This window comes from Notamacropus eugenii, chromosome 6 (genome assembly GCF_028372415.1).
Source record: "Notamacropus eugenii isolate mMacEug1 chromosome 6, mMacEug1.pri_v2, whole genome shotgun sequence".
In the NCBI taxonomy this organism is placed as follows: Eukaryota; Metazoa; Chordata; class Mammalia; order Diprotodontia; family Macropodidae; genus Notamacropus; species Notamacropus eugenii.
This window is the reverse complement of record NC_092877.1, coordinates 345,728,296-345,755,318: the sequence shown is the minus strand read 5'-3', so window position 1 is coordinate 345,755,318 and position 27,023 is coordinate 345,728,296. Positions and strand designations below refer to the sequence as shown.

Sequence of the window (27,023 nt, the reverse complement as noted above, 5' to 3'; positions counted from 1 at the left end):
CTTTTCACTTCTGGAATCTGCCTGGTGAGGAGCTGCTGCTGATCCATACTGTAAGGATTTTATTCTCTACTTAAGGTGCCAATAGAGGTTTTCAATAAGGCAAGGCAATTTGCAAGGCCGACCAATTATGGTTTGTCCTTGGCCAAGTCAGGCAGCAAAGATAGTGCCTCTGGTCCATTGGAAACATCAGACAGATTTTGCTAATGCTCTGTATCTCTTTCTCTCTCTTTCTCTGAAGTTTAGAAATTAAAGGAGGTGATTAAAATTCCGATTAACTTTGGTATCTAAATCAAAGGAAAAGAATCTCTATCACATGGTGGGGGTGCCTTTAGAACTGTCCAATGGCAGCAGTGGCCTAAGCTGTCGATTTCACTCCCACCCCCACTTCCAAAGGTCATTTGCCTCTGGGATTACCTTCCTCAGCAGCCATGGAATGTGTTGTAGTTAGATGGGATCTCAGACATCATAAGCTCAGAGGTCACACATGGATGTTGAGAGGGACCTTGAGGATCATTAACAGTACTGTCTCTGGAATCTGAAGAGCTGTGTTCAAATCCTGGTTGTTGTTTCTGGTATAATCTTGGCAAAATCCCTGCCTCTCTTAACCTCAGTATGATCATCTGTAAAAATTGATGAGTTAGACTGGATATGCTTTAATCAATAATATTTTATAAGATTATTCCAGCTGATGAGGAATTCTGACAGTGTCTACTAAGCTGGAAAGGTTCAGTCCATATTTTGAGAAGTAACGTACCTCTCATGATAGCATGTATAGTGACAAAGAGCATTGTTTTCACAAAAGACTTGAGTTCAAATACTACTTCTGATGTTTTCTATGTGACCTCAGACAAGTCAGTTAAGATCACTGGGCAATGGAGAAGCACAGATCTGGAGCTAGAAAAGGTCAGTCTTTTATAGATAACAAAACAGAAAAGTAAGGTGATTCGGCCAGGGTCACAAAGTTAGTGTCTAACGTGCTTTCTGACTCAAAGCCTAGCCCCCTAACCACTGCACCACACTTTGTCTTACCTCAGTTTTCTCATGTATAAAATGAAGGAGTCGATCTAGACAATGCCAAGTTCCCCCTTTGACTCTAAATCTATGGTTCTATAATTCTGCTACACATTATATGATTCGCCTAAGATTTCGTAGGAAGTAAATAGAAGGGGTAAAATTCTAACTCAGGTTTCCTGACCCCTTTTCTCCATGTAACCCTCCTCTCTGCCAAAAGTGAACCATTGACCACTGATTCTCATTAAGAAGTCTAAAAGGGAAGGGGGTAGTTCCTGAATTCTAATCCTCATTCTGCCATTACTTTGGGGCAGGGAGGAGAGTCTTCTTTAGAAAGTCACTTGGCCATTCTGTACCTTATCAGGAATACAGGGAACATAGGAGAGTACTGCTTTGTAAAGTTGTTTTGCAAACTAATCAGAGGAAAAAATGAATAAGAATTACAAACTGTGTGACTAGGCCTTTAGAATGAGAAAAAAATGACAGGACCAGAATAATTATCCAGTTGACTGCTTCTGAAGCTGACCACAAACTACAATGCCAGTGATGTGATGAAGTAATCAGAGTTCAGGTGCTTGGACTCCCTGGTTTCCATCAAGGCTCAGGTTCAGGCATCATATTTACTATGAAGTCTTTCCTGATACTTCCAGCAGCAGTCATCTTCTCCAAGAATCACTCATATCTATCTTAGATATATTCATATAGACATTTTCTCCCTGACTTAGAGTTCCTCAAGGACAATAGCGATCTTTCTTTGTTTTCTCTATCCCCTGTGCCTAGCATAGTAAATGACTCAAAGTAGATTGATTGACTAATTACTTTCAAAAAGCATCTTCAGTATTCCAGCAAGCCTCAGTCCCATGTTTGATTGTGTCAGAAAGGATAAAACCCAGAGTAAAGCAAGCAAAATACAACCTCAGTTAAACAGAATACCAAGAAATGAGATGTCTTTGTTCATTGAATCTCCTGACTGAGCATAGGATTTAAGCCATGGACTTTCTTTTTCCAACCCTCATCACTACAAATGTTTCAGAAATGCATTAGATTTGTTTCCTTGTCCATGTTTTAGCATGGACAAAATAGATTAATCTTTCTATCATGACTATAATTTCACCACCCTTCAGCGACCTCATTTTGAACAGTAAATCAAGGCAAGTCAAGCAGTTAAGTTAAGTACTTACTATGTGCCAGGCATTGTGCTAAGCTCTGGAAATACACGTATAAACAGATAAACAGGGCCTATCCCAAATGAGTTTACATTCTAATGGAGGAAGACAATAGATTAAAGGAAGATGAAAAGCGGGCAGATCAGGGAACATAAAGGCACCCAGGTGAGGGCATTGAAGAGAAAATCATGAGACTCAGGTGTGCAGCCTGGAGAAGAAGGAAGACATGGCTGACTGGGCATACTCTTTAAAATAAGGTTCTGGGAGGACCCAGCTAATCAGAGGCACACGGTGAAGGGACAAAGGGTAGTTACAATGTGAGAAGTCTAGGGGTGAGGTGAGCTCCCAAGGTAAAGAAGTTTCAGGGGTATTGTTGAGAAAGTGTGAGAAAGATAGGAAATCAGCCTGGAGAGGAATGAAGATATAGTAGATGGATAGTACATACAGATGTAGGAGATATGGCATATCAGGGTCCTCAGTTCCTCATGTTCCCCAGGAGCTCTCTTTAAACCCTATAAATTCAGAGGTGAGCTTAGATGGCCATGACTGAGGTAAGTTATACTACATAAAAGTGGATTTTCCAGTTTTCATCATTGCTTGTTCTATTGTGTAATATTCTGTGTGAGGGACAGTAGCCACTGGGCCATAAGTTCTAATCCTGTAAATAGGCTACAAAGGCCTTCCTTATACATGAGCTCTTAAGTAAGATTCTGCAATCACTCTCACAATTAACTATCAGATCACTTCCGAATCAAAATCCCATGGCCTTATCTTCTACAGTCATTTGCAATGTTCTTTTTCAAGGCATTCCTGAAACTTAATACTCACTACCTCCTCTCCTTTGGTGATGTTTATTGTGTCCAAGCTGGCCTTCAAACACTGTAAGCAGAAAACATTGACTTGGGTGCTTCGCAAAGCTTCCTAGAAAAGTTCAGCTATTGGCTCCACCTCATGGCTCAAGGTTGGAAGGAAATCATCCCCTTTGAGGAGCAATACATGGATGTGCCTACCCCTCATCACCTCATTGTCCCAACCTTCTCACATAGGAGATATAATTGAATTTGTCCTGGTGTTAGTACTCTGACTAGAAGTTGTTTCCTTTTGTCTTCTGTTAACTTCTTGACAGTTCTTTTCCCCTCGTGCTTTGCCTTCTCTCCTAAAAGTAGACTGAAAAAAGAACATTGAGGAGTTACTGCTTTGTAAATTCCATTGCACCCAAGAGACTAATATGGCAGAACTCAAGGAGTCTGGAGAGAAGTTTGACAAAAACAGCAAGGATCAGTTGGAAAACCAACAGCTGGCTCAAAACTGCCTTTCTGAACTGATTTCACAATACTTAGTTCCCTGCTCTACCTCTCACTCCCTGTGAGACCTTTCTGGAACTGATTTGGAAAGGTAGTATGGTACAGTGGAAAGGATCCTGGATCAGAAATCAAAGGACCTGGGCCTAAGTCCTAACTGAACTATGGACCTTGGGTAAGTGTTTCTGTACTCAGACCTGTAGTTTTTTCATCTTTTAAATGAGGGGTTGGACTATTTTACCTCTGTATCTAGGATTCTCCTCTCCCTCTCATCCTTTTTGCTCTGAACCAAACAGACCTACTTGCTGGTCCTTGTGCAAAACATTCAGTCTCTCACTTCCTACTCCATTTTGGAGGCAGTCCCCAGTGCCTGAAATTGTCTCCCTCCTCACCTTCACCTCCAGCCACTGGGGGAGTCAGAAATATGAAACATATTAAATGGTAAATGTAATATATGTGTATATACATAGATATGTACATATATATCATTTATATGCACATATGTGTATATATACACACAAGATATATATACATATATTGGCTATATCAGTGTGCACGTGCAGGTGCATGTGTATACGTAAGCATGTATATATGTACATGCTTATATACACACATGTATTTACATGTGCATATAAATGGTATATATACATATATTACATTTACCATTTAATGTGTTTCATATTTATTTATATGTACACACATATATACATGCATATGCAAGTGTGTATAAGCAACTATATTCCAACGCAGAACGTAAGTTTCTTGAATGTAGATTAATTTTCATTTTTCTTTGTATGCCCAGCATTCCATAAATGGTTATTGAAGTATATGTCACACATTCTCTGTCTCCATTAACTGTGGGCTACTGCCCTGTTTATAGCTACAGATATTAAAAGAACAAGCCATGTCCAAAATCCCATCTCTGCAGAGACTTCTATGATGCAAAGCTGTGAATCTTTGACCTAGACTGAAAAAGTCAGAAGTTGATGAGTTTTCTCTCTGTGGCTACATGGTGCCTGAGGAATATGAACGAGTGTCCTCTGAAACCTTGGAGGCTGCTCGGATCCATGCCAACAAATATGTAACGAATAGTTGCAGCAAAGATCACTTCTACATTCATATTGGATTGCACCATTTCCACATTATTTGAATTAGCAAAATGTTGTCCTATGCTCAGATCAATAGGCTCCATACAGGCATGTGAATTACTTTTGGAAAATCTCATGGTGCTGACATTCTTGTATGTATATGTTGACAATATCTTTGTATCAAAGTCCAAAACAAGAGACACAGAATGGAGACTTTGAATGAAACCAAGTTCAAGTTTCCTGGTTGCTTGAAGATCTACATATAAATAAAGTGGGCATTCATGGAATTTAAGGCAGATGAATTTGAGATAGCTCATTACTGGTGGCTTTGGGGCCAACTATATCCCCAGCTGGAGTCCACTGGACAAGTGACATACATTCTAACCATCATGAAAGGGAATGATTTCATGTGTTTTTAAAAGCTGTTATCTTTGTGCACTCCCATCTTAGCCATAAGTACACCCACACTGTTTGATGAAAATAAAATGCTTGTTTGATTGAATTGTTCAAGAAGCCCAGGGTCCATGGCTTCCTCAGTTATATTTCTGGAATAGATCAAAACATGATCAATTCATATTCTAGCTGTCCACTTTTTCTGAGCAATCTCTCTTCACATGGGTCATTTTCCAGTCCCATCATTTTAGTCATTGAAAGGAACAAATAAGATAATTCAGGGACCCATCCCTTTGGATGCTCTGTCATCAGCTTGAAAAGGGGTGATCTGGAAGCCTGTGTGAGGATGATACAGCCATATTTGGTGAAAGAATTCCCTCACTAATACAGTGTTCTGGCATCACGCCCAGGTGATCTTGGGAAGAAGCTTCTGTTGTTTTCCTCCCTCTCTACTTCTGAAGTATCTTAGCTACCCTAGTTACGGTGTCTTCTGCTTCTTCCAATCTGTTTTGAAGATTACCCCAGTCCTTCCCATAAAAGCTATTCTGACAAATGCTACAAATCTCGTCTTTTTTTTTTCAAAAAAAAATAAATGAAAAATACTCCCATGCATGAAATAGTGACAATTTGTGCAAGTCAGTGGTAGTAAAGAGGAAATACCACTGATTTAGGATCCAAGAGATCTGGATTTTGGTTCTATCTTTGGGAGTTATTAGCTTTGTGACACTGAACAAGTCAACCCTGCTAAGCCTCAGTTTAATATAACATAATAAGGATAAACTGATGATATGAAATTTCAGCATCATACTCAGTGACTCTATCTTTGATATTCAATACCTTCTGAATTCCCTCAGGCACCTCTTGCCACTGACTGAAAGGGCTGAAGGATAGAGCCCTAAACTCCTCCCAATGCCTTCCTTTATAGAGTTGAGATCTGAACTTTCCAGAAAACTCACTACATTCCCTCACCAGCTCTGCTTAGTTTCTACTCCATGATCCATCGTGCCTATGCTGGGTACCCCCTGGTACCCTCCCACTCACTTTTAAGCTTCCTTTTGTGTTGTCTTTTTCCATAAAATATAATCTCTTTGAGGGGGTCACACTGTTGATCTTTTTCCCAGATATATCCCCTGAATTTAGCACAGTGCCTGGCTTACAGTAAACACTTAATAAATGTGTATTGGATTAAATAGAGAATAAAAGGGCTAGATAAAACAATGAAGGGAGACAATGTCCAGGAATTGTTCAATACCAGTTGCCTCATGGTGAATGGATATTCCCATGCTGTGTGAAAATTGGTTGAAGGAAATACGGGTGCTTGACAAAGAAGACTTGGGGGGTGGAGAAAGGAAAGGGGTATGACAACTTGTTTTTAAGTGTTTGGGAGTGCTGTCACATACAAAAGGGATTAGCTTTGTTCTATTTGACCCTAGAAGGCAGAACTAGGAGTAATGAGCAGAACCTACAGAGAGGCAGATTTCTGAGTGATGCAAAGAATCACTTCCTAATAATTAAAGATGTCTAAAAATGGAATGAGCTTCCCTAGGAGTCAATGGCTTCCCCCTCATTGGAGCTTTTCAAATAGAGGTTAGATGACCCCTTGCTAGAGATGATAAAACAAGAATTCTTGTTTGGATGATGCCTGGAGTCCCTTCTAACCAACTCTGAGACTCGGTGCATTATGTCTCACCCTTCCCTGGTAGGGGCAAATAGTTTGAGTTCCCTGTCACTCCCTCATCAATCCATGAATCCCTGATACCATTTCCTTGTTTGTCCACCCAAGGGACACTGATCAAATAATAGTGTATGTGAAGGAAGGGATTGGAAAATTGAGAGCTAAAGTTCCTGGAACCTCATTAGCTGAGTGCATCCTCTGAAATCTCCCTTCCTGTTGTGAAGGACAGTAACAAGCTACAGTAGATTATCCCCCGCTGCCCCCTGAAGCATCACAGAACCAAAGATGTTTGGACAGCAGGGAGGAGCCAATGGAAGGAGAGGAGCCACCCTTCGTCTGCAACTGCCAAGGCCTAAAAATAACACTGTTAGCTGTATCAGAGCCAAACCCAATAAACACTCCGCTCTGTCTTTTGCCACCCCTGTGATAAAGCTTGCAGTATGCCTAGCAGCAGCTGGCTCTACAAGGAAGCTTAAACTGAAGTAAGCAAACGGTGCCTGGCAGGTATCTGGAGCTTAAGAAACGGCCATAGCTTATTGTGCTTGGCTCAAAGGCTGTATGATTCAATTCCTCAAACATAGTAAGTACCTACCATGTGCAAGGTCATTGTACATTGTGCAGGGGTTGCAAAGATTGATAGATTCAGGAATTCAAGGAGCAAAGTCCCACATGAAGTTTATTTAATTCCTAAAATACGCACGATATCATATCCTCCTCCTCAAGAAACTCCAGTGATTCCCTATTGTCCTGGGATAAAAATAAATAAATTCCTTTGTTTGGCATTTAAATTACTTCACAAACTGAATCCTTCCTAAATTTGCTAATTTGTTTCCATTCTGTAGAAGATCCTTAAGTGCAAGTAATTGGTTTTTGTCTGTGTTTTGCTTTTGTCTTTCTATTGCCATTGGATTCAGACTTGAGAAGCATAGCACAGAGGTGAGAGAGCTGGTCTCCAACACAAGAAGACCCGAATTCCAGTCCTGCCTCTGATGCCATCAAGATGCTGAGCAAGTTACCTAATTTCTCATTACCCTCAGGCAACTCTTTAAGGCTATAAAGATAATTTATTCACTTGAATCGGTAGTTTCCTCATCTCAGAATTCTCTGTTCCAATGAAATCACATCTCTCTGACTGAGGAAGTTGGAAGTTGGGACACTTGAGGGGATATCACTAAATGAAGTCTTCCATTATAGGAGCCAGCATCAGGGTGTAGAGAAAGACTTTGAGTCAGGCACTAAATTCATTAAGGAAGGAAGGAGAGTAACCCAGGGGGACAATAGAGAATAGCTCCTAGGTTGGGTGATGGTTATTTTTGTTTGTCTTTAGTTCTCAAAGAGAAAGGTAATGCCATGACATGCAAGTGAACTGGATTTCAGTGAGGGAGAGCTGTGCAAAGTCACCAGGTTCACTTTCTCCTCTGGAGCCATCTGGGTCCTGTGGCAACATATAGATCAGGTTGGGTTATGAATTTAGACTGAATGAAACTCAAAGAAGTAACTGAGTGAGCATTTGTTAATCGTAATAGAGTCTAGAAGTGGTCTCTTCCAGGCTAACCATGCTCAACTTCTTCAAATGGTCCTTGTACAGCATTGACTCTGGAAGTAGAGGTCAAATACCACCTCTTTACTACCTGTGTGGCATTGGTCAGGTTGTTTAACCACCATGGGTTTCTTCATTTGTAAAATGAAGTTGGATTAAGCAGCCTCTTTGGTCCCTTCAAGCCCCTGGTCTGTCATCCCAAGATCCTAATGAATGGACTCAGGATCCTTCATCATTGTGGTTATCCTCCTTGAAACACTCTTCATATATTAATGTCTTTAAATTGTGCACTGAAGATGTGAACACGATACTCCAGATGTGGTCTAACCAGGACATTCTAGGTGGGGCACGGTAAAGAAATCTTTGAGCTATCTTTACAATAATTCTCTGCAATTGAAAGGGTATAGATTTCCCATCTGGAAATGATAGTCCCCAAGTACACGAATGCTCTGGGCTATCTATCAAAGGCAGTCAATTACAGTTCCCATGAATTACCACTCTCCAGGTACTGACAGTGCAGGGTCATGGGGACTTTGGGATATGGATGCCACCTTAATGCATTCATTTTCTCCTGCCACTCCATGCCAGGAACTCTCTGACAGTACACATCATTTCCTTGTAAGAGTGTAGAGACTTTGGCTGGTAGCTGTCATTCATCACCATCTCTCCCCATCTGGAGCCCATAAGACCCATGCACAGTCTTAATGTAGCCAATAGAAATCATTAATTCCCCCAGCCTATGGTTAGTTCAACAGTAATTAAACCTTCACTTAGCCCTGTCATTCTCTCTTCCTTATTAATTTCTTGACTTTAATTATGTTTCCAACATGAGGCTCTTTGTGAATGAGATTAAGGATGAATCTGCCTCCTCTGAATGCAAGTGTCAGGTGTTTCCACCATCAGGAGGGGGAGATAATTGATCTAGTGGGCTAGAAGGCACCAGCTGTTGCCAACAGCCCTGATGAGGGCACATATTCCCTTGCTTCTGAAGATGCCTGTCGTCACTCAATAAAGGTAGGGCTAGCCACTGCCTCTGAGCCCATGTTGCTGAAAGGAGCCATCTTGCTATGCAGGTGATTGTGTTGTCAGGGAAGGAAAGCAATAGAACCATGTACCACCTCTCTGTAGCAGAGTAACCTGGCTCTGGGGAGTCTGCCCATCTGGGCAGTTTTCCCTTCATGTATCTGTGTTCCTTTGTATTATGCATGCCTCAGGGGAGAGCCTTGTGCAATTCGTTGTACCCCAGACTGCTGGAGCCATCCAGAACCAGCAGACAGCAAAGGATTTGAGCAGTGATATCTGCATTAGTCACAAACCTGTTGGCATGTCTGCATCAGGAATCACAGGATCCGGGAAGTCGGGACTTCCTAGATGAGGACTCTTACAACAGGTTCTTATAGGCTGCAATGAACTTGTATTTAGTTTGGAAATTTCATATGAATGTACATAGATACATTGATAAATAGATGACTAAATAGTATTTGCATTTACATCATACTTCAAGGTTTGCAAAATGTTTGGTTAATCGTTCATTTCATCTTCCTAACAACCCTGGGAGGCAGGTGCCATTATTATCTCCATTTTATAGATGAAGAAACTGAGGAAGACAGATGATAAGTAACTTGCCCAGTTATAATATAGCTAGTGAGTGTCTGAGGTTGGATTTGAACTCAGGCCTCCCTGATTACAGGTCTAGCATTTTTTTTCACTTCACCATCTAGCTGCCTCACAAGGCATGGTGGAGTGGAGTGAGAGTTTTCTTACTGGGGATCTGAGTTATTTGAAAATGGATGGGGATAATAAAAACTGATTTTCCATTTCTAATCTCCCAACCCAAGAGGAGCCTCCAGTCACTCAATGCTTTCGCCAGTGCATTGATTAAGTTATTGCTGAGTCATTTCTGTGATATATGATTCTTTGTTATCCCATTTGGGGTTGTCTTGGCAAAGATACTGGAGTGTTTGCCATTTCCTTCTCCAGTTCATTTTACAGATGAGAAACCACTCCAATATCTTTGGTGTGGACAGTTGATTGACAAAGAGTCATACATAACTGAGGAATAGTAATATCTAACACTGGCACTCTTTTTTCCACAAGGTGTCATGAAAATGTTCTTTTAGGGTAGATTGAGTTCATTGGTGAAGGTTCAGATACATTGATCTAGATTATCCTTCCAGAGATACTGACTGAAACTCCTTCACATCACGTTATAGGTCATTCACATCTTGCCCAGGATCACACAGCTAATAAGTGTCTGAGGGCAGATCTGAACTCTGGTCTTTCTGACTTCAGGTTCAGTGTTCCATCCACTGCACCACCTAACTGCCCTGCTGTTAGACATGAAAAGGATCAGATGAAGGACTAAAGTTGGGAGCTCTAGCTAGCCAAGGAAAAATGAGGAAAATTGGGTACTTGCAGAGATGTAGAAGAATGGGGCACTTTGAAAGGAGACATGGGCCAAAGCCGGAATAAAGAGTTTCCTTAAGTTGTCTCAGGGGTGGCCCTGCTAGATACCATTTAAAAAAGATGAAATGCTAGAAATATGTTCTCTGGAGCTGTAAACTTAAAGTCCAGAAGGTCCAATTCTATCTCAAAGACTTACCAGTCAATTCTCTTCATCTGCCATGGGAGGGGAACCCCAAATTCCTCATCTGTAAAAATAAGGAGATGCACAGACTATGGCCTCAAAAATCTCTTCCAGCTCTAAATGCTGTAACACTTTTCCCAGCTTATACGGTTTCTCAACTTGTACCGTCTTCTTGTATTCTCCCTTTTTCTAAATATTTCTCAAAGTTCCCTGATCTTGAGAGGCAGTGCTGCTCAGTGAGAATTAGAAGATTTACCAAAGGTAACCTTGGGTCAATCTCCCAACTCCTCTGGGTCTTGGTTCTCCTATCTGCAAAATAACAGGATTGGATTAAACAATCTTCAAGGCCCCTTTCCAGTCTAAATCTATGTTCCAACATTCATAGATATCAACAATGAACATCCATCATCATTTTTGCTCACTATTTAAACACCACAGGAATATCCATTTTATGGATCTCAGAATCTTGGAGTTGGAAGGAGTCTCAGTGGTGTTCTGGTCTAACTCATGTGTCTATCCTCTTTCTTGTGGTATATTCTCTCCTGGGTTTATTTCTTCACTCAGTACTATCTCAGTGGTTAATGAGCTTGATGTTTTGGGTGACTTATGAAATCCCCATCAATCTCCAGCTAACAAGCATATATTTTAGGACCTCTTATGTGCCAATACTGTGCTGAGTGCTAGGGAGGCAAAAACAAAAATGAAATTGGCCTTTCCCTCTAGGAGTTTATATTCTAAATGAAACTGGTCTTTCCCTCGAGGAATTTATATTCTAACAAGAGAGACAGAAATTTCATAGATAAAGAAAGAATGTTTTCTGTAGAGACACTAGTAGCCAGATGTGTTGGCTTAAGTAGACGTAGCTGTATAGCACTTCAGTACCTTTAGTTCTTTTTGAAAGTTAAATCCTTAGCCGAAGAAACCTTACTGCTGGGGTAGTTAAAAGGAGCAGATGCTCTGTCATCATAAACTATTGATGAATACGAATGGAAATACAGGACATCATTTCCTTAATTGTCTAGGTAAATTTTTTAATACCTTTTTTGAAGTTAGTATATATATTAAATGTTTACAATATAAGGAACTATAACTATCACCTTTTTCTCCTTTGGTCTGCCACAACAGCATTACTGTTTTTGTGCAGCTAAGACTAAATAATCCTATAATGGATTTCAGTTACAATAAGGTCATAGTGATATATACAAATAAAACCAAAATCCATGTATAAAAAAAGACTTTATGTGGAAGGTAGCATCTGCGCTGAGTTAGGAAGGAACAAGGAATTCTACAAGGCATGAGATGGATGGCAGGCACTACATATTCAAAGGCATATATAGGAGGCGGAATGTCTTCCATGAGGAACAGTAAAGAGGCCAATTCGGCTGGACCACCCATAGAGCTACTGAAGAGGAGTGATGGATAACATGGATGGGAAGGTGATTTGGAGCCATCTTGTGAAGACTTTAAATACCCAAGAGAGGGGATCCTAGCAAATGAACTTCCTCTTGCCACTTTCAAAAGTGGCATTAGGAAAAAAAGTATGTTCATCCTTCGTTGCCAAAGAAGACCATGTCATCAGAGAAATAATGACGTGACTTGCACTTGACTTTGTTTTGAGTGAGGGAGGGCTGTACAGGTCACCAGCCTCACTTCTCCTCCAGAGCCATCTGAATCCAGTGACCAGATATTCATCAGGATGACTGGAGATGACCCAGGATGAGGCAACTGGGGTTAAGTGACTTGTCCAAGGTCACACAGCTAGGGAGTGTCAAGTGTCTGAGGTAAGATTTGAATTCAAGTCCTCCTGATTCCTGCACTGGGGCTCTATCCACTGCACCACCTAGCTGCCCCTAGGGGGAAAAATCTAAAACAATGTAAAAGAACACATATAAGCAGAGTCAGTTGCCATACATCAGCCCATTTGTTCTATTAAGACTGCAGAGCGCAGAAAACCAAAATGTTTCAGTCACACACAACAATAGTACTCCAAGAATTACTGTCTTCCCACTTACCCTTCCCAGCATCTGTTTCTGACTCTTCACTCTTCTACTGTTTGGTGATCTCTGGCTTCAAGAACTAGGGGTAGAGGGGGTGTTATACTCTGGGTCGCCAAGCCTCAGGGGAGACTACTTTCCTGGGGAGACATTTTTATCCTTTGAAGTGGGGTTCTGGAAAGGATACTTGGTGTCATTCATCCATTCCATCTGTCCCTCCTAAACATCTGGGCCAACTATTCATGTGGAATCTCAAGAATTTTGAAAACAAGAAATACAGAGGGTTTGGCGAGGAAGCCATGGAAAAGGGAAATCCCTCATATGTTTACTGAATAACTTTGCATCCATACACATAAATCAGTTTTATCTAAGTATGACAGTTCAAAGAAATGTTGCATGTACTGTAAACTGAATCAAGACAGTCTAGCTTGGTGACCACCCTCCGCTCTCCAAACTGCATTTCTTCATCAGTAAAATGAGGAAAATAATCCTTGTCTTTCCTACCTTTTAGAAACTTTTGAAGGATCAAATGCGGTAACATATACAAAGCAATCTATGAACTTGAAAATGCCAGCTTAGTATTAATACTGTCTATGTGTGTGCATATATTGTGTGTATATGCACGTGTGTGCATATATGTATGTGCTTATATGTATGCATGTGCATATTTATATGTGTATGTATATGTGAATTTTTAGTTGTTACCATGTGAAATATTCATGATCTTTTTCTCCCACTGGCTTCATTGAAATAAAAAGAAATTCTTCTTTTTTCCCAAGTGTGCACCATGGTCTTTGAATTGGTGAATGTGGAATACTGAAGATCTGAACTATGCATTAGGTGGAGATGGGTGCTGTTCGTATAGCTTGTAGGGCAGGAAAGATGAAATACCTTTCAAGTGCAACAAAGACAGTAGTATTATGGAAAAAACATTTTCACCTGAAATGAATATCTTTATGGGATGATTGGAGATTGTCTGTAAAGAAGGTTTCATTTGGGTGACTGTTGATACTTTGTGTTCACTTGTGTTTGACATGTACAGTAAACAGAAAGAAAAAAAACAAGAATAACTTTACCCTGATATGATACAGACCAGAAAGAGTTTATACATTATTCTCTTCCTGTATTGGAATTCTTTTTTTCTGCTTTTTTCACATGCTAGCTCATTCCAATTTTTGTTGTTTGGCAAATGTAACATGAGAAGTGGTAGAACCACTCCTAGCCCATTAGATTCAATGTTTTCTGAATTGGCAACTGCCTTGGTATTTTCTCTAGATCAAACATGCAATTTATTACAAGATGTTTATCTGGAAGAAATAAAAACACTCTGAAATACGGCCTGAAGGAACAAGGAAAATTCTCAGTATGATACAACTGTAAAGACATGCAGTGTTTCTCTTAGGACAGAAATCATGCTCTCCACTAACCAAAATCATCCTATTTCCTCCATGCAGTTGGGAGAACATGTATCAGTCAGAATTCTCTGCCTACTACTACAGGTTTTTAATATTTTTGGGCAGTTTAGCATCCCTTCTTTTCCCTTCCAAAGAAGACCTAGGATATCAGGTTTTTTCCTTCTTTCTTTTGTCCTAAGATTCAGCTTTAGCTATTTAATTCTGAATAGCCTTTCCCCAACTCCAAAGCCCAATCCTCTTCCATTGACTGGTCTATTTTGCAAGTCCAAACGTTGACAATTTCAGCCTTTATTTTGGGCTGAGATTCTGGATTTTCCAACAGGCTGCTCTTTTCTAGTCCCAGACTAGAGATATCATTAACCTGATTCCTGATACCTACTGCAATCCTCGTATTATAACGCTGAAGAAGGGAATACTGCATTCACTAAAGAAACTGAAGATCACCCAGAAGCAGGAGTACGTTGGAGCTAGCTATGGAGAGAACTAATTATTCAATTATAAGTGTGAGCATTTACACCCCAGGAAATCAGCAAGTACAAATCAGAGCCTGATATAGTGTTTTGTTGTTTCCTAGAGTTTAAAAAGTGATGGACAAAATGTTAATAATGAAGATTAAATTTAAAAATGTGCAGTGGGAACATTCCCCAACCCTGAGCTTGTTGTTAAACATTTACCAGTATGCCCCTATCTAAAATTAGTAAAAAAAAAAAAAAAAAAAAAAAAAGGCAGAGTAAAAGCTCTCCCACACAAGTAGATTTTATCTCAACTCAGATTTTCATATGTTTTTGTCCGTGGAAGTTTGAAATATGTAGTATTGTTTATGATATTGTTATATTTTTATATTTTCTGATATTATGTAACCTGGTAAAATATTAGCAATTTCTCTTATAATCTAGATGTTAAATTAAGAACTGTACTGTCAAAAAAAAGAGAGACTGAATGGGTTAGGAAGCTGTTACATCATTCTATCAGCCCTGCTGATCATGTGTTGGCTGAAGTACTGTTATTTGAGAGGAAGTTTCACCTAAAATTTTATGAGTTTCTTAACTATGTTATTTGGAGTCATTGTTTTAATAAAGTATTTAAATAGGTATTTTAAAAGAAAACTGATAATTGTACAAAGAAAAGACCTTGTAAAATCTCCTGTCCAAGGATTCTTGGAACCATATAGTCATAAAATCTTATTAACCTTGTGTGAGTTTTCTAGGTTAAATGGAAATCCTTGCACAAAATGGGGGTGGTGGTATAATTTTCAAGCCTGCTTAAGATAGGATAGATAGATAGATAGATAGATAGATAGATAGATAGATAGATAGATAGATAGATAGACAGACAGACAGACAGACAGACATAGAGATATATGTCAATCTGGATGTTTACGGAAACTGACTAATGTTCTTTTCCTAGGAGTTTAAGTGAACTATTACATATTCATGTAACATTCCAGAATATAACTATTTACTTGACTTCTAGTATTATATTTTAAGATAAAGGACCAGGTAAACTTTGTTATTGTGATAAGGCTAATTTAATTGGGTATATATTTTTGGCATAGAAAAACTGAATATCCTTCCCATTACAAACACCCTTTGATTAGATTGAGATGGCACTTAGGAATTTGTGGTAATTAGGAATTTATTTTGTTATAGTACTTTGGGGATATATATTACTTAAAGATAATTTGCACCAACTTAGTCTTAATAAATACCAGTTTTTAAGATTTATTTTTGCTTTAAGGTTGAACAAGAGAGAAATATCCGTCATTTTAGAGGTTTCCAACTAATTTAATTCACGAAAGTTGAGTGATTATCTTTTTAACATCAGAATAAACTTTAAGCTTTTTTTAAGCAAGAGAAATACTTTAGGAAGGAATGTTTAAGTAAAAAAAAAAATAGCATAATTTGTAGAAAGCATGATAAATTTTATTTGTAAGCCTAAACTGGCTTACAGTAATTGGCTTGCAGAATTTGATGGGGTTAATAACAATTGTGTCTGGACTTACTGTGATTAATGAGACTTCATTGTTTGAGAAGAATGCCTTTTTTGGGGACTCTGAATATTCTTTTTGGAGGTTCATTCTTACATTTGTTTTTTGTCCTTGGACTGGCCTTAAATGAATACTTTTTGAAAAAAAAAATTCAGCAGTCAGCAGCTCAATGGAAGTGAAATCTGAGATTTAAGGCTAGTAAATAGCTCTTTCTGGCAATAAGGTAGGGAAATTACCTTAAGAAGACTGAAGTGGACTCTTCTTAATCCATTTTTCCATATAAATCTGTCTACCTGGTTCTTTATTCTAGGCAACTAACTAACAACTACAACTACTACTACTACTACTACTACTACTACTACTACTACTACTACTACTACTACTACTACTACGCTAACTAACTAACTAACCAAGAGCTATCTTCTGTCACCTTAATAGGAAATCTGATTTTACTTATGTTTGTTATTTATTCTGGGATTAGAAAACGTTAGAAATGCATACAAACTACTTGAGTCACTGCATATGTTTTACTACAGACAATATTTCATTCAATCTGTTCTCTGTATTCAATTTGGAATTATTATATTTACACATCCCATTCTAAGTCTTTTGCTATTTCTTATTAAGCATCCTAAGGCAAAATAATTTGTGTTATGTTGAATTTAGGAATGAAAGGTATCTACTTAGCGTGAGTACTAGTTATGTCAAGGTAAGTTGCAATTTTTCATGATTAATATCTTACTGTTACCAATGTGATATTATAGTCAATACTTGTCATCTAGGGAATGTCATCCTTGAAAACTTAATCCACTCAAAACTATGATTACTGGAATAGGCTATTTAAAACCTTGTTGGACTGTTAACTGTTAATATTATTCTCAGTCTGACTCTTGGTATGGTCATCAAGGAATGCTATTCATCCAATGAATGAATAATGCCAACAACCCTATGGGGTTTAGATGCATGAACTGTGGGTAGAGTTCTCATGGAAAAAAGTTGGGAGAATGACTTGGCATGGATTGTGGTAGGATTCTCCTGACTCTGTTTCTCCAGGGTGACCTCTCCTCTTGAATGGAAAGTATCCCAGCTGGCTGACTTTAAGTCTGACTCAGTGCAGTTGGTTATCTATGTAACTTTTGCCTGGAATTGACATGAAGTTAGGGAAACATTATTCCTTTACTATATGGGTTACATATGTCCCTATTCTTTTATGGAAATTTTCTATAATCACATGAGATGATCAGGATAAACACAATATTAGACCTTTCTCTCTTAGTTTAATGCTGAACTAGATTTGAGGTGCAGTATAAGATTTGAGCTATTTAGCCTAAAATTTTAGTCCTTTCTATATTTTAAACAACTAAATGAGTAAGTATCTAACCTTGTTATCTGTTGTTGCTGGTTGTGTATTCCTGTATAAGTTAAGTTTAATTTCTCCCAATGGTATATTTCTCACAATGGTATAGACATAATTAGGCAAATGATGCAAAGACTTGTGAAACCAAGATATGATAATATTTTTTCATGAATATCGGGTCTACGTTAAGGAAAAGAATATAATTAGTCCAATTGGTTATCTTAGAAGAAGAATGACTTGTAGTCTATCATAAATGCCTTATAAACACATTCACTTTTGTTAGGGATTATTTATTTGAACATTGTTGAAAGTTGAAAGTGTTTTTATTATAAACAACTCACTTGATGCGTAGTGTTTTAAAATTGATCATATATCCCATCCTAGAATCTTTTGTTACAACTGAAGTTAATTTGACAACTTTTAAATGAATTCATTTTTGTATTAGAGTTCATCTTATAAACTGCTCTGTTATAAATTCCTTAGCGGAATCTCATCCTCCTAATGGGGGAATGAATAATGCCAAATATAAAAATTGGGTTCTAACCATGTGAGTGTATATAAGTATATACATACATATATGTATATGTGTATGTATATGTATGCATGGGTATATGCGTATATACACATGTATGTTGTGTGTATATAAATGTCTCTATGTGTGTGTATGTGTATATGCGCGTATATGCACATGCATATACTTGCATGCATACATACATGATAACTGACTAATCTAAAATTGTAAATTCTCTGGTCTAAAAGATCCCAAATTTTATTCTCTGATAATAGAGACATAAAGTTTTGTTGGACAAAAAGTCCCTTGCAGCCACTCTGCTTGTCATCCCTCAGGTTTTTCACACCAATAGTCTATTCTCTCTCCTTATAGTACATCTACTCTGGCTTTTCTTTGAAGTTCCTCATTGATCCTGTATTGCCATCTGCTCATACGCACCATTGGCCTATCTACGTCCCTTTCTGTGGGATTTATTTTTTTAATTCCTCAGAGGTTGGTATAATCCATATTTCTGCAACTTCCACCTATCACTCCTAGTTCTACTGTTCCTGCAAAAACAAAACAAGTCTAATATCTCTTATTTATCATAGTCCTTCAAGTACTTGAAAATAACTATCATGCCCTCTTTAGACATCTTTTCTTCAAGCTAGGCATCCTTAGTTAGTAGTTTCAACTAATGCTCAGATGGCATGTTCAAGACATCCTTATGCAAGGCAGCCTGGTACTATCAGGAGTGGATTGATCATGGAATCAAAGACCCTACACTTAAATCTTACTCTAAGTTACTACTCATGTGACCTTGGACAAGTCATGTAATATCCTATGCCTATTTCCTCCACTGTAAAATAAGATGACTATATGACCTCTGAAGTCCTTTCCAGCTCTAAATCTAAGATTCAGTGATACAATCACCATATCATTTACTCCAGACTTTTAAAGTACTTTTTTCAGCTATTGCTAGAGAGAAAGGATAGAATGGAGAGAAGAGCACAAGTTTCCAAAATATTTGCTCTTATTCTGGTTCCCTGGTATGTTTGATCATAGGAAGGCAGGAGGCCAGCACTAATGATTCTCAGCTTGGATTTTCCCCAGAATGACTGGGAAGAGAAAGCAGTCATGTGTTCTGAGAATAGGCATCTCAACAGACTCTGTTCAGAGGATGAAATGAAGAGGGTTTGCTCTACAAAGTGGATTCAGGTGGCAAATGGAGTCAGTAGGACTGTGCCACAGTCCAGCACCAGCAGGGGTACCCAGCAGCCCAGCTTTGGCTGCCATATTTACTTCAGTGGGCACTAGGCTTTCTTGGGGGATAGGGACAAAAACAGAGAACCAAAAGAAAAACTATGTGGATATTGTTGATAAAATTTATTAACATTCTCTAACTTCGTTTAAAATCCAAATTTCAGAAGGCCTCCTCTTCTCCAATTATTCAGGCAGACAAGCCCATTTTTGACATGTCATTTCTGATGGATTAGGTCGGTTGAAATGCATTAGAATATAAATTTCATGTAATGCAACATTAATAATGTAATTGAAGAGGACGCACCATGCTGATGATGAATGTTCCCCAGCGGAATGGGTTTTCTGAGGACCGAAGACATCAAGATCTTGGGTTGATGACTTTAACTCTTTTCCTTCATTCTTTGTCTTCCTCTCTCATTCCTTTCTTTTTAGTATCTTGCTTGGTATGTCTCTTCCTGCCTCCCTTTCAGCTGTTTCACTGTGAGCTTCTGACTTGATGAGTGAAAAACCAGCATTTCCTAAATGACCAAGATGTACTAAGACTGCCTAACTAAATGCAGCAGAGTAGGACAAAGAGGGAACATTTGTCCGTTAAGACGGAGAGGCAGTGTTATGTCAGGGAAAGAGAGTTAAGTATGGAGTTCAGAGAAGCTGGGTCCAGACTCCAGCTGGGCTAGCACATAATTTTACCTCTCTGTGCCTCGGTTTCTGTATCTATAACAAGACAAGTTCTCTCCAATTTCTTCCATCTCTAGAGCTATGATCATATGAACTGTAGTACGTATCATGCATTATTCAATCTCTTATCTTTAAGATTAATTTTACAATCCCAAGTGAGAAATGGAATGTATTCCCAAACATTTCCCAGGTCTTAACATAGAAATCATGGGAAAATAGACTGAGGGAACTTTAGAGGTCTCCTAATCCAACTCCATTTTTCAGATAAGGAAACTGAGACTCAGAGAAAATTAATTGACTTTCAGATTTTATGGCTTCCAAACAGAATTCAATAGCATTTAGAGCTAGAAAGAACCTCAGAGAATTAATAGCCTAACCCCTCATTTTAGAGAAGAGGAAACTACAACCCAAGGGAGGTAAGTGACTTGTCTGAGGTCATACAGGTAGTAAGTGGCAGTCAGGATTTGAACTCAGGTACTCCAACTCTCTATCCAGGACTTTTCTCACTTCACCATACTAGGAGAGGGGGTAGGATAGGAGGCAAAGCTTTGGTGGAAGGAGAGGAGAGAAGAAACAAGACGTGATGTGGATAAAAAGCCCTTTCACATCTGTTATCTCATCTGATCCTCTCAACAATTCCGTGAGAATGATGATGATAATGAAAATAGCTTAATTATCTCATTTGATCCTCACAACAAGCCTGTGACTTAAATGGCATCATTACCCCATTCACATGAAAAAACTGAGATAGACAGATAGGCTAAGCGATTTGTCCACGGTCACACAGCTAAACAGTGCTTTTAGTGGGATTTGAACACGTTTTCCTGACTCCAAGTCTAATATTCTACCCATTGCACCCTACCTCTCAGCCGAATATTATGATGCCCAGATTCTCTGTAGAGAATTAGTTTGTCGTTGCCCTGATAGCCAGGGAGATGCCTTGAAATATAGTAGGTTCCTAATAAAACTGAATTGTTCATTTATATCTCCCTAAGTACTTACCAGAGAGGAATGATTACAACAGATGTTTAAGAGGTGTTTATTCAGTGCATGAAAGCATGGATCACATGTCTTATTGCAGGTAAGAAAAATAAGGCTCAGTAACTTTGTGAGTGTCACCCTACTAATAAATGGGATGAGGGGATTTCATCTTAGGACTTCTAATACCAAGCCCCATGTCCTTTCTTTTTTAACTATTTTTTATTCTGAACTTAAGAAATAAAACAAGCATTTCCATAACATAGGTAGAACAGGGAAAAAATGATTACCTATGAAACTGCAGATCTATTATGTACAATTGTCATGTAACTTTCTTTTTTTCTTCTCCCCCTACCCTAGAGATGTATCCAGAGAAAGAACTGATAAATAGAAGTATGTATAGAATGATTTTACATACGTGTGTGTGTGTATGAAGGTGGGGAGGGAAGAAAAAAAAGAAATTTACATGATAACTTTGTTATATATTTAAAAGTAATAGCAAGTAGCAATAAATAAGTAGTAATTTGACTGGAACCTAGAACGTATGGAAGAGAATAACATGAAATTAGCCTAGAAAGGTTAGTTGGGATCAAATTCTGAAAGACATCAAATACCGAACAGCGAAGTATTTCCTTGATCTGAGAGTCAATAGGGAACCACTGATACTTGTTGAGAAGGAATGATGATGCCTGGCATGTGATAGGGACTTAATAAATCCCTGTTGACTTGACTTGTTGACTGGGTATTGCGTCATGTGAAGAACACCTGGGAAAATTAAGTTTAATTTGGAGAAGAATGGGCTTTGGGTAGAAATCACTACTGCAATTTCTGTGGATTCAAAATGTCTTCAAATAGTCAAGTCAAGAGGGATTTATTAAGCAGCTATTATGGGCTAGGCCTCATTGGAAAAGAACCTGATGTTGGGAAAGATTGAAGGCAGAAGGAAAAGGGGATGGCAGAGGATGAGATGGATAAATAGTATCATAAAAGCAATGATGATGAGCTTGGAAGGACCTCCAGAGATGGTGGAAGAGAGAAGGGCCTGGAGTGCTTTGGTTCATGGGGTCACAAAGAGTTGGGCACAACTGACAATAGCAGTTGAACAACAGTAATGGGTTACACACTGTGCCAAGCATTAGAGATATAAAGAAATGGACACGCAAGTAGTCCATACCCTCAATGTGCTTACAGTCTAATAGGAAAGACATATAAACAATTACGTGCAAACAAGAAGACTGTGGGCTAAATTGGAGATAACCTTAGAGAGGAGGCATTAGCATTAAGAAGGACCAGAAAGAAATATCCTACAGATGACTGATTAGACCCAAAGGACAAAACTAGACCAGTAGGTGGAAGGGACAAAAAGACAAAAGACTTCACTTCAAAAAAGGAAGAATGGTTTTATTATACTTATCTTTGTATGTGTTAAATTAACCTATCACTCTAAGCTTACTTCATGAAGTAAGGGATCATGCCTTTACGATGCTCCTCCAGAGCTTGGTACAGGGATCTGCACAGAGTAGGCACTTAGAAAACAAAACTTACCTGAGGTGAGGTAAGCTGTGCTGAATTATAAACCATTAGACCTGTCCAGAAACAGAATAGATAGGGTGGCATTGACAGGAAATGAGTCAGGCTCATTTTAGTGTAGCTGTTTAAGCAAAGGTTTATTATGGGGGACTTCTTAGAGAGATGGCCCACTGGGGGGATCCCTCTGGGCTCAGGAAGAAAGTGAGAGCTCCTCAGGTCGGCATTTAAATCCCCACTACCCCTGCCTCCAGCCCAGCCTTCCTCTCCAGGCTTACTGCACCCAACTCCTAGTGATGTAGTCTCTATTCTAACCAATGACCCTACTCGCTACTGCTGTTGAAAACTTCCTACCTCGCATTTTCATTCCTTTGCACAGGTGTCCTACCTAGGCCTTCTTAAAGTATAAGACTTGGAGCTACAAAGACTGAGTTTTATACTCTCTCAGAAACTTACTAGAAATGACTTACTAAGAGGGATATGGGTAAGGCATTAATGGCTTTCAGACTCACCTTCTTCATTTGTAAAATGGGAAAAATATTAATGTTCAACGTTGTTATGTAGATCATATGTGTGCGTATATCTATGTACATATCTATGTATATGTCTATATGGGCATGCAGCTATGTACATATATGTATGTGTGTACATGTGTGTAAGTATGTGTGTAAATATATGTATACATGTATATACATATACATATTTATTGCTGTATCTCTAACACTGAGCATATTTCCTGGTACATAGCAGGCATTTAATAAGTGTTTTAGATAATTGCTGGATGTATAGTCACAGCTTTGAGACTTTGGACAAGTGATTCTGAGTATACTTCTTTGGAAATCATGTCAGTCCTCATGATCAAAACTGCTATCCTCATCTAGAGAAAGAACTATGGAATCTGAATGCAGATAGAAGCATACAATTTTCTCTTTTTTCATTTTTTATTTTTTTGTGGTTTTTCCCTTTTGTTCTGTTTCCTCTTTCATAATATGACTAATGTGGAAATATGCTTCATGACTACACATGTATGGTCTATACCAGATTGCTTGCCACCTTGGGGAGGGAGGATGGGAGAAAGGGAGGATGGGAGGGAGGGAGAAAAAAGATGAAACTCAAAATCTTTTAAAAATGAATGTTGAAAATTATCTTTGCATGTAATTGGAAAAAAATACTATTTACCAAAAAGAAAAAAAAATAAGAAATTCATGTCAGTATCCTGCAAATGGTAGAGTCACTAACAATGTTCTCTTTGCCATTTAGAACGTCTCTTTGTCATTTAGAACTACTAGGTCAATACCAATTTGAGGTTGCACTGACATCTGCAGATCTCAAGGTAATAGTATACTTACTGCCTGCCCATCCCTTTTTAGATGTCTCTAGGAATATCTTTTTCCCCAAGACTAATACTTTCTTACTTCCCCCTTTCCTGTACAACTGATAATTGATGTTGGTCTTTAATTGTATTATTATACTCTCTAAAGTACCATGCCCTGGAAAGGATCATAGACTCTAAAGAAATTTGGCAGAATCATGGACTACGGCAAAATAGATTCAAACATCTGTGGATTCAAAAGTCAACTGGCTAGCCAATACCTAAGGATTGGACACATCCTTCGTCTTTAAGGAATTTTAATTAAATGAATATATAGAATCAGATAACCACATGCAAGGCATTGCAGATGCTGGCTTTGCACTAATTCTTTGTGAAGTTTTCATTCCTGAGAAATCCCCAAGGCAAAGAATGAAGAAGAGAGACGCCATCTATCAGACACATTAAGCTGGATTCCTCAATTTTTCCTCTAGATTGAAAGCAAAAACTAATTCCCCATTTTTTCTCTAGATTGGAAGAAAAAAGTCTTTCAGTAATGTTTATTATTTCTTATGTTCAGACACTTACTGGTATGACCCTGGGAAAACTGTATTCTTCTCTGTTTCCTCATCATCCTCAAATGGAAATGAAAATAGCACATATCTCCCAAGCTTGGTGTGAGGCTCCAATGAGATAATATTTTGAAAATACTTTGCAAACTTTCGAGTGTTATAAAAATGTTAGGTCCATTCATGACACTGGTAAGTGGTGGGAAATTCAAAAAGAAAAATGAAAGTCTGTTCTCTATTAAAGAAGCCTTGGTATCAAAAGTTTCCTATGCAATCTAATCATATGGAAAACTCCATTAGATGATCTACTTGACTTTAACTCCACAAAATAGCATCTCCCTCCCCTTAACCCCAGGATAAGCTGATAACTCAAAATCTCACCAGCAAAAAGAAGGACTCCAGGTTTGAAATTTTCTCAACTTACCCTCAGTTGCCTCTTCCCTCTGACTTGAGGGTTAGAGTGAAAAGCACAGAACTCCTGCTGAACCCTTCCTTTCTAGAGGGCCCACAGCCTGCTGACAGCTCCATTTTCCACCAGCTGCTCTGCAGGGCTTCAACTCTGTGGAACAATATTCCCCTGTTTTGGATACTTCTTGCTAATCCCCATCCCTCCTAGAGGGCAGGGACCATCTCTTTCTCTTATTTGTATCCCCAGCTTTTAGGACAGTTCCTGGTATATAGTAGGCACTTAATAAATGGTTATTGAATGTTAATCTGAATTACTTAGCATATGAGAACTGAATAGGAAATATGTCATTCATTAACTGTATGTTCATCCTTTGTTTTTGAAAAGGGCCATGACATCAGAGAAATGATGACATAACTTGCACTTGATGTGCTTTTGAGTGAGAGAGGGCTGTGCAAGGTCACCAACCTCACTTTCTCATCCTGAGTCATCTGCCTCCAGTGACCAGATATTCATCAAGATGACTGGAGACAGCCCAGGATGCAATGGGAGACCTTGACCCCTTTAGGCTGACCTTTTCAGGTACTTATTTAGAGGGAGGTAACGCCCATATAGGGATATAAGTAGTTTACCCATGTTAAATAACAAGTTATCTCTTTCTTTTCTCTTCCTGTTTATCATTTTAATAGTCATTAACTATGGACCAAGATAAATCCAAATAGAAAAGTATTTTTGCTACTTGAGGGAAGGGGCTTATTTTTCTTCTTTTTTTTAGTCCCAGTATGTGACAGAGTGATGTGCCTACGTAAATATGTGTGTATATATACTTATATGTATATATATATACATGTATTTGTGTGTACATATATGGGTGTATTGTATGTATGTATTTGTATATCTATGAGAGAGAGAGAGAGAGAGAGAGAGAGAGAGAGAAAGAGAGAGAGAGAGAGAGAGAGAGAGGTTTGCAAAGCAAATGAGATATCTTATTTGAAGCTGTGCCTGGGGTCAGGAAAACCTGGGTTCAAAACCAGCCTCAGACACTTACTAGCTGCATGACCCACGACAAATTACTTACCACTTTGTGCCTCAATTTCCTCATCTATAACAATGAGGTCTAGAAGGAAATGGCAAACTCCTCTAATATTTCTGCCAAGAAAACCCCACACAGGGTCACGAAAAGTTGCCTATGGCGGTGACAACAACAAAATCATTTTTGAGCCTAATAACAGCCCTGTGATATGGGTGTCCTTATTATTCCCATTTTCAGTAGATCTGAGTTAGATTAAATGACTTCCCCACAGTCATGCAACAAATTAATTGTCTGTGGCAGGATTTGAATTCACATCTTCCTGACTCCAAATCCAGCATTCCATCCGCAATACCACTGCACTGGCTGCTAACACATAGTACAATTTTAATAAGTGTTTATTGAACAGAATTCGATAGGGTAGAAGAGAATGGAATAGAATGGAACTCGTGGTACCTAATTATCTTTGAACCTGGTGGGACAGGACTCTGACCAGAAGGTGTCAATGGAAGTTTATATCTCCCGCAGAAGGAAAAGATTTGGTCAATGAGGAGTATCATTGGATATAAAAATGCCCCTTCTCCTGTATGGCAAGCTAGGAGATTGACCTTAGTATGGCTGGTAGACTGCAGTCTTAATGACTACCTTAATGATTGCAATTTCCCTAAAGTCACAGAGAGTGGATTATCTATCGTACCCTCAAGTTTTTTTTTTTCAGTGCCCTAGGATATAGTCCATTGGTTTCTGATAAGTAGAACTCATTGAAGGTTTAAGGCACTCACCTCAGTTACTTCAGTCATTCCTATAATAACAGTAAAATAAAAAGAATAATAACTGACACTTATATAATGTTTTAAAGTTTCTAAAGCATATTACATACATTATAAAATTAGGAATTCATATTTTATAGTTATGAGAATACATTTAACCTTTCTGTGCTTTAGACAACCCCCTAAGATTTGTCTACCAAGTTATGAATAGCTTGTGATCTGTGTCAATGCAAGGTAACATCAGAATTTCTACAGTTATCAAAATCACATGGCATATTACTAGTTGTCTCTGAGACAGAAACTAGGAGGAAAAAAAAAAAAGAGGGGAGGAAGGAGAGAAAGACGAAGGGACTTCCACCTTGCTCAGTTTCCTGAGATGATATACAAGAAGCTGGGGATGATTGAAATGATCTCCCCAATTTAGGATTTTCACAGAATCACACAGTTGATAGGAATATTGGAAACTGTCTAATCCACACTCATCTGGAA

At 38.6% G+C, this 27,023-nt stretch overlaps 1 long non-coding RNA gene and 1 pseudogene across 1 annotated transcript; one reads left to right on the top strand and one right to left on the bottom strand.

Moving 5' to 3' along the window:
• Positions 1 to 3,014: 3,014 nt before the first annotated feature.
• On the bottom strand, positions 3,015 to 24,970 carry LOC140510102 (uncharacterized). The gene is made up of 4 exons (XR_011969089.1): positions 24,753 to 24,970; positions 12,774 to 12,895; positions 10,777 to 10,825; positions 3,015 to 3,344 (listed from the first exon to the last, which is right to left on the bottom strand). It is a non-coding gene; the product is annotated as an uncharacterized lncRNA (long non-coding RNA).
• LOC140510101 (large ribosomal subunit protein uL16-like) lies at positions 4,179 to 9,733 on the top strand (annotated as a pseudogene).
• Positions 24,971 to 27,023: the final 2,053 nt, after the last annotated feature.